The sequence below is a fragment of the Chiloscyllium punctatum genome, chromosome 4 (assembly GCF_047496795.1).
Source record: "Chiloscyllium punctatum isolate Juve2018m chromosome 4, sChiPun1.3, whole genome shotgun sequence".
NCBI lineage: Eukaryota > Metazoa > Chordata > Chondrichthyes > Orectolobiformes > Hemiscylliidae > Chiloscyllium > Chiloscyllium punctatum.
In genome coordinates, this window is record NC_092742.1 from 137,829,731 (window position 1) to 137,840,186 (window position 10,456).

Consider the following 10,456-nt stretch of genomic DNA (forward strand, 5'->3'; position numbering starts at 1 on the left):
AGACTGTGCCAGGTCTGCCCAATACTGCACGTATTTCATGTTTTGCATTTGTTGGTGAAAACAACTGAGACTGGTTGTTTTGCTGCAGACAACATCCACTAGTCATCACGGGTACGGCGATCAAGTCGTGCGTCTAACCCTGTCAAATGTTTTATTGCGCAGATCGCGTTTCCGGCTTTGTGGAGCACGTTGTTTGGAAACACAGCAACCACACAAGCGCTGCATGCGGTCAGTGTGGGGTTCTGAACCCACGACCTTGGCGTTATTAGCACCACGCTCTAACCAGCTGAGCTAACCGACCAACGCGGGCAGCCCGCTTAAAGCAAATGCCTATATTGCCGGTGCTCACAACCACGGCTGCTCTGCATTTTCTGCTTCTCATCGATCGCACGATAGTCTGAAGTATTTCCTTTCGTTGCAAAGCTTTTCAACAAAAAAAACATTTACTTTTCCGAACGCGCATACTCAAGTTAACCATTTGCTCTGATATCTAAAATTAAGCACAAAGTCCGGACGCATGTAATTTCAATCGCAACGCCACCAGCTCAGCTGCAGCTTCTCACGTTGACAAATCTCGTCTGGAGAACCGTACCTTCAACGATCGCTCACTGTTCTTCTGGATACTCACAGACCTTTGGAGTCAGGGTTATGTGCTGCTGATTAACTGCTACGAACCTTATGCCAAATGCATTTGAATTGTAATCTTTCAGTGAGGTTCTTTCTGCTCCCGAACGACGCAGTTGCTTTGCTGTCAGCAACAGCTCAGAAGTCAATTGCACGTTTTGCTCAATGACTCATGTTGCTTATGCAATCTTCGTTTGACAGCATATTTAGCAAGTTATCAGGCCGTCCTGCAGAGTTTGTCAGCGACAGGTCAGCTGCTAAAATGATTGCTTCAGACAGCATGCTACATCCTACATTTGAAAATGGAAAAGGTGCAAACGTTTACAGGCTGAACACTCGCTCACGATTTCGCCTGGCGCGTCAGAGGCTGGGAGCTGATCTTACGGAGGTTTTTCAATCATGAGGGGAATGAATCGGGTAAATAGACAAGTTCCTTTCGCTCAGGTGGGGCAGTTCAGAACTAGAGGGTATAAATCTGGTGTGGGAGGGTGAGAATTCGAAAGGCAGTGAGGGGCAACGGCTGCACGCAGAGGGTGGTGCGTTTCTGGAATAAGTTACCAGACGAGCTGGTGATGGATGGTATAATTCCAATACTGTTAAGGAATCTGGACGTGTACTTGAATAGGAAGGGTTGAGAGAGAAATGGGTCAAGTGCATGCAATCGCGGCTGGATCAGTTGAGGATATCTGTTCGGAATGGACGAGTGCGACCGAAGACTGTGTTTTCAGTGCTGTCCATATCTAATGGCTCTATGATAGTGCAGGTGAAATGATAAAAAAAAGATAAATAAAAACAAGAAGTAAAATTGTCTGAAGTTGTTGAATTCAAACAACTTCAGGTAATTTTATTTCAATTATTTTATTTATCTTTTTTAGTTGTGTTTTTTTTTCACTGTTCTGTACCTCTTATTTCTTGACTGTCTCTCTTTCTCTCACTCCCCACTCTCTCAATACATTTTTCCTCTCCTCTTCCCGCTTTGCTACCCTTCTCCCCTGTTTTCCATTTTGTCTCTGCTTCACCCATCCCTCACATATTTTGTCACATCGCTCTGGCTTCAGCCTGGGTCATTCACACCTGTTAATCTCCCTTTAATCTCTCCATGCACTGTCATTATCACCTTTGCATCTGGAGCCTTGACTCACCTTCTCTCAGCGTGGTATAAATAGCTCCATAATACTCCCCCTTTGTTTTTATCTTTATCTTTAATCAGTTCGACTCGAAACGTCAGCTCTTTTCTCTCCTTACAGACGGTGCCAGACCTGCTGAGATTTTCCAGCATTTTCTCTATTGGTTTTAGATTCCAGCATCCGCAGTAATTTGCTTTTATTAATGGTTCTGTGATATTGCTGGTGATCTGATAACTCCAGTGTCGATGCATGAGAGGTGAGCAAGCGAACGAATTTCCTCTGGAAGTCGTGTGACGAGTATTAACAGAGATCCAGGAACAAAACACGAACGAATCTTTGATTGAATTGAAGCGTGAACTCTGGTTCTCCTCCGAGACTGTGCCAGGTCTGCCCAATACTGCACGTATTTCATGTTTTGCATTTGTTGGTGAAAACAACTGAGACTGGTTGTTTTGCTGCAGACAACATCCACTCGTCATCACGGGTACGGCGATCAAGTCGTGCGTCTAACCCTGTCAAATGTTTTATTGCGCAGATCGCGTTTCCGGCTTTGTGGAGCACGTTGTTTGGAAACACAGCAACCACACAAGCGCTGCATGCGGTCAGTGTGGGGTTCTGAACCCACGACCTTGGCGTTATTAGCACCACGCTCTAACCAGCTGAGCTAACCGACCAACGCAGGCAGCCCGCTTAAAGCAAATGCCTATATTGCCGGTGCTCACAACCACGGCTGCTCTGCATTTTCTGCTTCGCATCGATCGCACGATAGTCTGAAGTATTTCCTTTCGTTGCAAAGCTTTTCAACAAAAAAAACATTTACTTTTCCGAACGCGCATACTCAAGTTAACCATTTGCTCTGATATCTAAAATTAAGCACAAAGTCCGGACGCATGTAATTTCAATCGCAACGCCACCAGCTCAGCTGCAGCTTCTCACGTTGACAAATCTCGTCTGGAGAACCGTACCTTCAACGATCGCTCACTGTTCTTCTGGATACTCACAGACCTTTGGAGTCAGGGTTATGTGCTGCTGATTAACTGCTCCGAACCTTATGCCAAATGCATTTGAATTGTAATCTTTCAGTGAGGTTCTTTCTGCTCCCGAACGACGCAGTTGCTTTGCTGTCAGCAACAGCTCAGAAGTCAATTGCACGTTTTGCTCAATGACTCATGTTGCTTATGCAATCTTCGTTTGACAGCATATTTAGCAAGTTATTAGGCCGTCCTGCAGAGTTTGTCAGCGACAGGTCAGCTGCTAAAATGATTGCTTCAGACAGCATGCTACATCCTACATTTGAAAATGGAAAAGTTGCAAACGTTTACTGGCTGAACACTCGCTCACTATTTCGCCTGGCGCGTCAGAGGCTGGGAGTTGATCTTACGGAGGTTTTTCAATCATGAGGGGAATGAATCGGGTAAATAGACAAGTTCCTTTCGCTCAGGTGGGGCAGTTCAGAACTAGAGGGTATAAATCTGGTGTGGGAGGGTGAGAATTCGAAAGGCAGTGAGGGGCAACGGCTGCACGCAGAGGGTGGTGCGTTTCTGGAATAAGTTACCAGACGAGCTGGTGATGGATGGTATAATTCCAATACTGTTCAGGAACCTGGACGTGTACTTGAATAGGAAAGGTTTAGAGAGAAATGGGTCAAGTGCATGCAATCGCGGCTGGATCAGTTGAGGATATCTGTTCGGAATGGACGAGTGCGACCAAAGACTGTGTTTTCAGTGCTGTCCATATCTAATGGCTCTATGATAGTGCAGGTGAAATGATAAAAAAAGATAAATAAAAACAAGAAGTAAAATTGTCTGAAGTTGTTGAATTCAAACAACTTCAGGTAATTTTATTTCAATTATTTTATTTAACTTTTTTAGTTGTGTTTTTTTTCACTGTTCTGTACCTCTTATTTCTTGACTGTCTCTCTTTCTCTCACTCCCCACTCTCTCAATACATTTTTCCTCTCCTCTTCCCGCTTTGCTACCCTTCTCCCCTGTTTTCCATTTTGTCTCTGCTTCACCCATCCCTCACATATTTTGTCACATCGCTCTGGCTTCAGCCTGGGTCATTCACGCCTCTTAATCTCCCTTTAATCTCTCCATGCACTGTCATTATCACCTTTGCATCTGGAGCCTTGACTCACCTTCTCTCAGCGTGGTATAAATAGCTCCATAATACTCCCCCTTTGTTTTTATCTTTATCTTTAATCAGTTAGACTCGAAACGTCAGCTCTTTTCTCTCCTTGCAGATGGTGCCAGACCTGCTGAGATTTTCCCGCATTTTCACGTTTGGTTTCAGATTCCAGCATCCGCAGTAATTTGCTTTTATTAATGGCTCTATGATATTGCTGGTGATATGATAACTCCAGTGTCGATGCATGAGAGGTGAGCAAGCGAAGGAATTCCCTCTGGAAGTCATGTGACAAGTATTAACAGAGATCCAGGAATTTAACATGAACGAATCTTTGATCTGAAGAGAAGGCTGAACTCTGGTTCTCCTCCGAGACTGTGCCAGGTCTGCCGAATACTGCACATATTTCATGTTTTGCATTTGTTGGTGAAAACAACTGAGACTGGTTGATTTGCTACAGACAACATCCACCAGTCATCACGGGTACGGCGATCAAGTCGTGCGTCTCTCCCTGTCAAATGTTTTATTGCACAGATGACGCTTCCGGCTTTGTCGGGCACGGTGTTTGGAAACAGAGCAACCACACAACCGCTACATGTGGTCAGTGTGGGGATCGAACCCACGAAATTGGCGTTATTAGCACCACGCTCTAACCAGTGATGTGCTTAGAATTAATCTCCTCATTGAGGAAATCACATTGGAATTAACTCAGAGATTATTACCTCAAATGATTTCTGCAACAAAGGTGTTATTCATAGAATCCCTATAGTGTAGAAACAGGCCATTTCACCCATCGACTCCACACTGATATGCTGAAAACCATCCCATGCAAACCCTCATCCCCCCAGCACAATCTCTGCACACCTGACATTTTCCATGAGTAATCCGGTTAACCTGCACAATTTGGGACTGCGGGAGCAAACTGGAGTACCCGATGGGATTACTTGCAGGGACAGGGCGAATGTGCAAACTCCACACAGATAGTGACCGAGACTGAAATTGAACCCATATATCTAGTGCTGGGAGGCAGCAGTGCTAACCACTTAGCTACCTATGTGGGCAATACAGCCTGCCTGCACAATTCAACCCTCAAAACGTGGCATAACAGAAGGGAGCGTCCATACATCTCCAAACCTGTCATTGAGCAACAGGAGGAGGACATTGAGATCTTGAGCCGTTTGGTCAGGAATAGGCGCAGGGCATGCAATCCATCGAGTTTATAATGTAGCAACACTAGGAGGACATTCAGCCCATCGAGTGAGTAAAGCAGGAACAGAATGAGTCCAATCAGCCACTCATGCCTCTTAAACAGCAATTGGAGCCGATCTTTTACAGCCTCGTTCCTGCCACAACGAATTGTGAAAGGGACTGTCGAGGTTATGGAAATGGAACAACTTCAAATAACCAACTTCACTCGGGAATGGAAAGGTATGAGTAAACGATTGGGACTGAAGGCAAGTTGTTTATTTCAGTTATGAAGGAATTAACAAGAGACTTTCAAAGTCAAAGCACAATCCATCACAGTCGACATGGTTTTATTACGGGTAAATCTTGTTTGTATGATTTATTTAATTTTTTTTAAAATGCGATAAACAAGGTGAACAAAGGGGATCCGAATGTTGTATTATAGCTGGACTTGCAATGCAGAAGGCAATGCATAAAGTGCCTGACAAAGGATTAATATAAAATACAAGAGCACATGGGGTTAGGAAAATTTATTTGCTTGGAGAAATATTGGCTAACCAATAAAAAACCATGACATGGAAGTGCTGGCTTTGGACTGAGTTGGACAAGGTCAAACATCACACGGCACCAGGTTATCGTCCAACGGGTTTAGTTAAAAACACAAGCTTCCATAGCGCTGCTCATTCATCAGGTGTTAGAGAGAGAAGATCTTAGAAACAGGATTTATGAGGAAAGATCAAAAGGTTGTGCAACTCATGTGCATGAATTGAACACATCGAAATGGTTCCTAAATCTTTAATCAGTTAGAATCGAGATTAAGGTTTTGATTGTTTAATATGCAAAGCAGAGAATTTATTTCAAGTCATTGCCTGGAGACACCTTCAGGTATTATCGATGTAAAGGAGGTGAACCCTCCAATCGGGCAATGTATTTTACGGTGAGGTCTTGTTTGGAGTGTGTCTGTGTCTTCACGTGGAGTCAGTCTGGGTTTATGCCCAAAGTAGGAGTTTATAAAATACCGCATTGACTGACTGTATACAATTTATATATTTTTTGACAAAATATAATGCATCTGCAAATACAAATCGGCAAATGCAAATTCAGCTCAGATGTGTGTGTGTGTGCGTGCGTGTGTTTGCATTCAAGCAGATGTGTGTGTTTGACAGCGAGGTGGAGTGTCTACGTGAGGGGGTGAGAGACAGGGTATGCCTGCGTGTGAGAGAGGGGGGAGTGTATTTGAGTGGTGGGAGGGGAGGGAGAGAGTGCATTGGTGTATTTAAGGGGTAGAGCGAGAGAATGCATGTGTCCTTGTTAACACACAGACAGATTTGATAGATCCACTTCCCCACACACACTCTCACCATGGTTTCAGAGCTTCCCCTCTCTGCAGCCTCTGCTCCATTTGTTGTTCATGTTACAGACCCAGATGCTGTCAATACACTCCCGTTCCTCCATCCAGAGTTGGGTCACCAACTCCTCAGGTCTCCCTGAATGTCTGAGGCAGCTCACAGCACAACCTCCAGTGAACCATCCGCAACACCTCCACTAACCTTTCAGTAAGAGGAGTCAGTCAGAAGCCCCACAGCTACAAGTTAGACGCCTGGTCCTTTACAATAATACCCAAGGGGCTTCCTCATGTTACTGACCACACGGTCATCTGAGAGGGACCAACAGTCTTTCAGTGGACAGGCACAGACCAACTTTCAAAGGCATGTCTCAAAGCTGCTGGATCCCACTACACAACATGGAACAACAGCCCCCCACATACCATTTCATTGTTTCTGAGCTTCACAATACCAACACTCGATACATTCGGGAGCCACAAAACAACACCAGGGAAAGGCACAGAAAAACAAACAATGAATTAACTGATAACATGTTGTGAAAAAATGGATAAGGAGACAGGGAAGTGAGACAATGGTGGGTCCAATTACAAGAATGGAAACATTCATTATAGCCAGATGATTGCAGAATTATTGCCAGATTAGTTGAAATGGTTAGTTACATCAAATTCTGAATCTGCCTCACAGAACTATCCCAGACACCATAAACTGGAGCAACGTACCAGCCAGAATGGAGAGCTGTGCCGACCATGCAAGTGGACTACTCTATAAACTCGAATACATGCTCGGCATGGGGAGCCTTGCAAATCTTTGCCAGTATATTACGACTATACGTGCACTGCATTTCAGACTTGCACAGGAAGATTTGCAACCCATGCAGTGAATGACAAATGTATGGTTCTGTATCTCCACTGCACCAGTATAAGGCGAGAGATTTTGTGTGTGTGTTCGTGTGTGCGCGTGTGCGTGTGTGCGTGTGCGCGTGTGTATATGTGTGTGTGTGTGTATTGGCGACAGTAGATATGGCATTTGTTGTTTGAGAGAGAACAGACATGGAGGAAATCAGATTAAATGTGAACAACTGACAGGAGTTTGTGTAATTTACTGAGGGAGACTGAGAACAGTGTCATAGACAGAGGTGACGTCGATGTTGTGAATATTAAAGGAAAGGCATTGCCAGAACCAAAAACAATATAAATCAATCCGTACAGGAATGATGGGATGTTGGCCTGCATTTGAATGAAAGCCATGGAGTATCAGACTCAAATTTGCTTTGGCAAGTTTGAAGCTGGGAGAGTCAGCAGCAGATTATTGGCTTCATTAAGAGTATTTCATAGCTCAAAATTAAAATAGCAGATAGGATGAACCAGTGAAGTATATTCTGCAGGTGTTGATAGTTAAAATTAGAAATGGTTAGGATATGGTGTCTGTAATCAGCTCGTGGCTAAAAGCATCACCATAGATGTGACTCATCTGTTTCAGCCTCAGTTATTGAACAGGGGTAAGATGGAGTCAGAGGAAGGAAATGGAATTTGTATCCAGAACAGAAGATAGTGACCTCCAAGCTTTCAATATTTAAATAGCAAGGGCAGTGATGCAATGAATCCTGGTTCATAGCTGAAACTGAGTAGGTCACTCAACAAGGCGCAGTCAGAACTAAAGACGGAGAGAAAGAATGAAACAAGTTCACTGTTGTTGTTCCTGGTGGTTTGAAGAGTGAATGTTTACAGAGTAGAGTAATTGAAAACAAGAGTAATACAGTCGCACATGGTTCATGCAAATAATAAATAGACAGCGAAACTTACCAGGGACTCCAACAATAGCCAGAATAGGATAATAAAAATATTGAATAATGTAAAGTGCATATTTGATCCGCGGTGATAATAGCTACCAATAACATGTAGAAAGAATTGAAACATAACCAGATAAACTCCTGTCCATTGTTGGAACATTCCAGTATAATGTTCTCAGATTCTGACCTCTCTTCCCCTTCTCTCTGGAGCTGGTGATCCCTGTTAGTGCTGTCCATGTTGCTCCCACTCATACCATGGGATAACATATTGAACAGAGCCCATTTATCATTCAAAGATAGAAACCCTCCACTGAGATAGTTATAATCAACGGAGACTGACATTAATCACAATCAACAAACAATCACATTCAGTTAACCAATTCCATACATCATGTTACATATCACAATGAAAGGAAAAATCTACTCAGTTTGAATGGAATGGATAAAGTTTGCTGAGGGATCGATTATAAATCTTCCAATCTTTTTAATCTTTCTTCCCTGAATGTGGGAGTATTGCTGGAACACAGCTGGATTGTATATGTTTTGCCCTGTTTCTTTATGGGACTGGGATACAATAACATACCGGCTGCAAAAGATGTCTGGTGGGGAAGATTCTAGATACCTTTCTGTAATGCTGCTCCTAGTTGGAAATGCCCTGTTATCAAGTCCTTGCATAACCTTGAGACATCATTCAGAGCTTTAAAACTGCTGCTCAGAAACAGGGAAAAACAGGAGGCAGTCACTCAACTGCTCGAGCCTGGAACACAGGAACAGGAGGGAGTCACTCAACTGCTCGAGACTGGGACACAGGAACAGGAGGGACTCATTCAACTGCTCGAGACTGGGATACAGGAACAGGAGGGAGTCACTCAACTGCTCGAGATTGGGACACAGGAATAGAAGGCAGTCCCTCAACTGCTCGATACTGGGACTCAGGAACAGGAGGCAGTCACTCAACTGCTCGATATTGGGACACAAAGACAGGAGGCAGTCACTCAACTGCTCAGGACTGGAACGGGAGAAATCAGAGGGCGAGTGAGGCCCCAGGGTCCTGTTACGCAGGAACACAAGGAGGTGACTCACTCCCCATCAGTATGGGTCACTGGGAGAGAAGGGGAATTGTCTTGTTTCAGACAGAAATATCTGAAAAAGTTGCATGAGCGAGCCATTCAATCCTGCTCCAACATTCTCTAAGACCACGGCTGATCTGATTGTGATTTCCTCATTCCGCTCTCTGCAGCGTCTGCTCCATTCGTTGTTCATGTTGCAGACCCAGATGCTCTAACTGCAGCCCCCATGACCCATCCAGAGTAGGTCACCAAAGTCTCTGGTCTTCCTGAATGTCCCACAGCAGTTTAAAGCACAGTCTCCAGGAAACGGTGCTCAACATTTCCACGAATGTACCAAAACTAGAATTAAGTCAAATGACACTCAAATGCAAGTAGGAAACCTGGTCTGAATCAGTAACAGTTGAGGGGATTCCTCATGTTACTGAGCACACGATCAGCAGCGAGTGATTAACACAGGCATTCAATGGATAGGCACAGAGCAAGTTACAAAGATGTGCCTGAAAACTGCTCGAAACCTACGATTCAAAATGGAGCACAGGAAAGGATACTTGGAAGTCAAAGAAAATGCAAGCTATGCATTTTTCACATTGTTTTTAAGCATCTAAATGTTAGAAACTGATGCTCTCGGGTGAGCAACATTCAAGGTAAGAGGAAGATATGGAACAGTTATTCACATTAAAACTGGACAACTAAAACTGGATGTCAGGATTTAAATACCAACAGTTTTAACTGGCAACAAATGGGAGGGATTTGGGAAATAGACAGAGAGAGAGACTTAGATACAGTGCTATGGGAGGATGTGTTCACAGGTTTCAGAATGCTGAAGTGAAGGCATTTGGATGGCATCTCACAACATAAACTGGTATTTCCGGGAATGAATAATTAATGGGATATTGGAGTGAGGTCAGACAGGGACATGGAGTCTTGGAGATATGCAGCACGGAAACAGATCCTTCAGTCTAACTCGTCCATGTCGATCAGATATCCCAAATTAAACGAGTCCCATTTGCCAACATTTGGCCCATATCATTGTAAACCCTTACTCTTCATGTACCCATTCAAATGTCTTTTAAATGTTGTAAGTGTAACAACCTCCTCCATCGCCACTGGCAGCTCATTCCAAACATGCACCAACGTCTGTTGGAAAAAGTTGCTCCTTCGGTCATTTTTAAATCTTACCCCTCTCACCAG

The 10,456-nt window shown here is 44.0% G+C and overlaps 2 non-coding genes across 2 annotated transcripts; both read right to left on the bottom strand.

Moving 5' to 3' along the window:
* Positions 1-226: 226 nt before the first annotated feature.
* Positions 227-301, bottom strand: trnai-aau (transfer RNA isoleucine (anticodon AAU)). Its single transcript has one exon. It is a non-coding gene; the product is annotated as a tRNA-Ile (tRNA).
* Positions 302-2,350: 2,049 nt separating this feature from the next.
* trnai-aau (transfer RNA isoleucine (anticodon AAU)) lies at positions 2,351-2,425 on the bottom strand. The gene has a single exon. It is a non-coding gene; the product is annotated as a tRNA-Ile (tRNA).
* Positions 2,426-10,456: the final 8,031 nt, after the last annotated feature.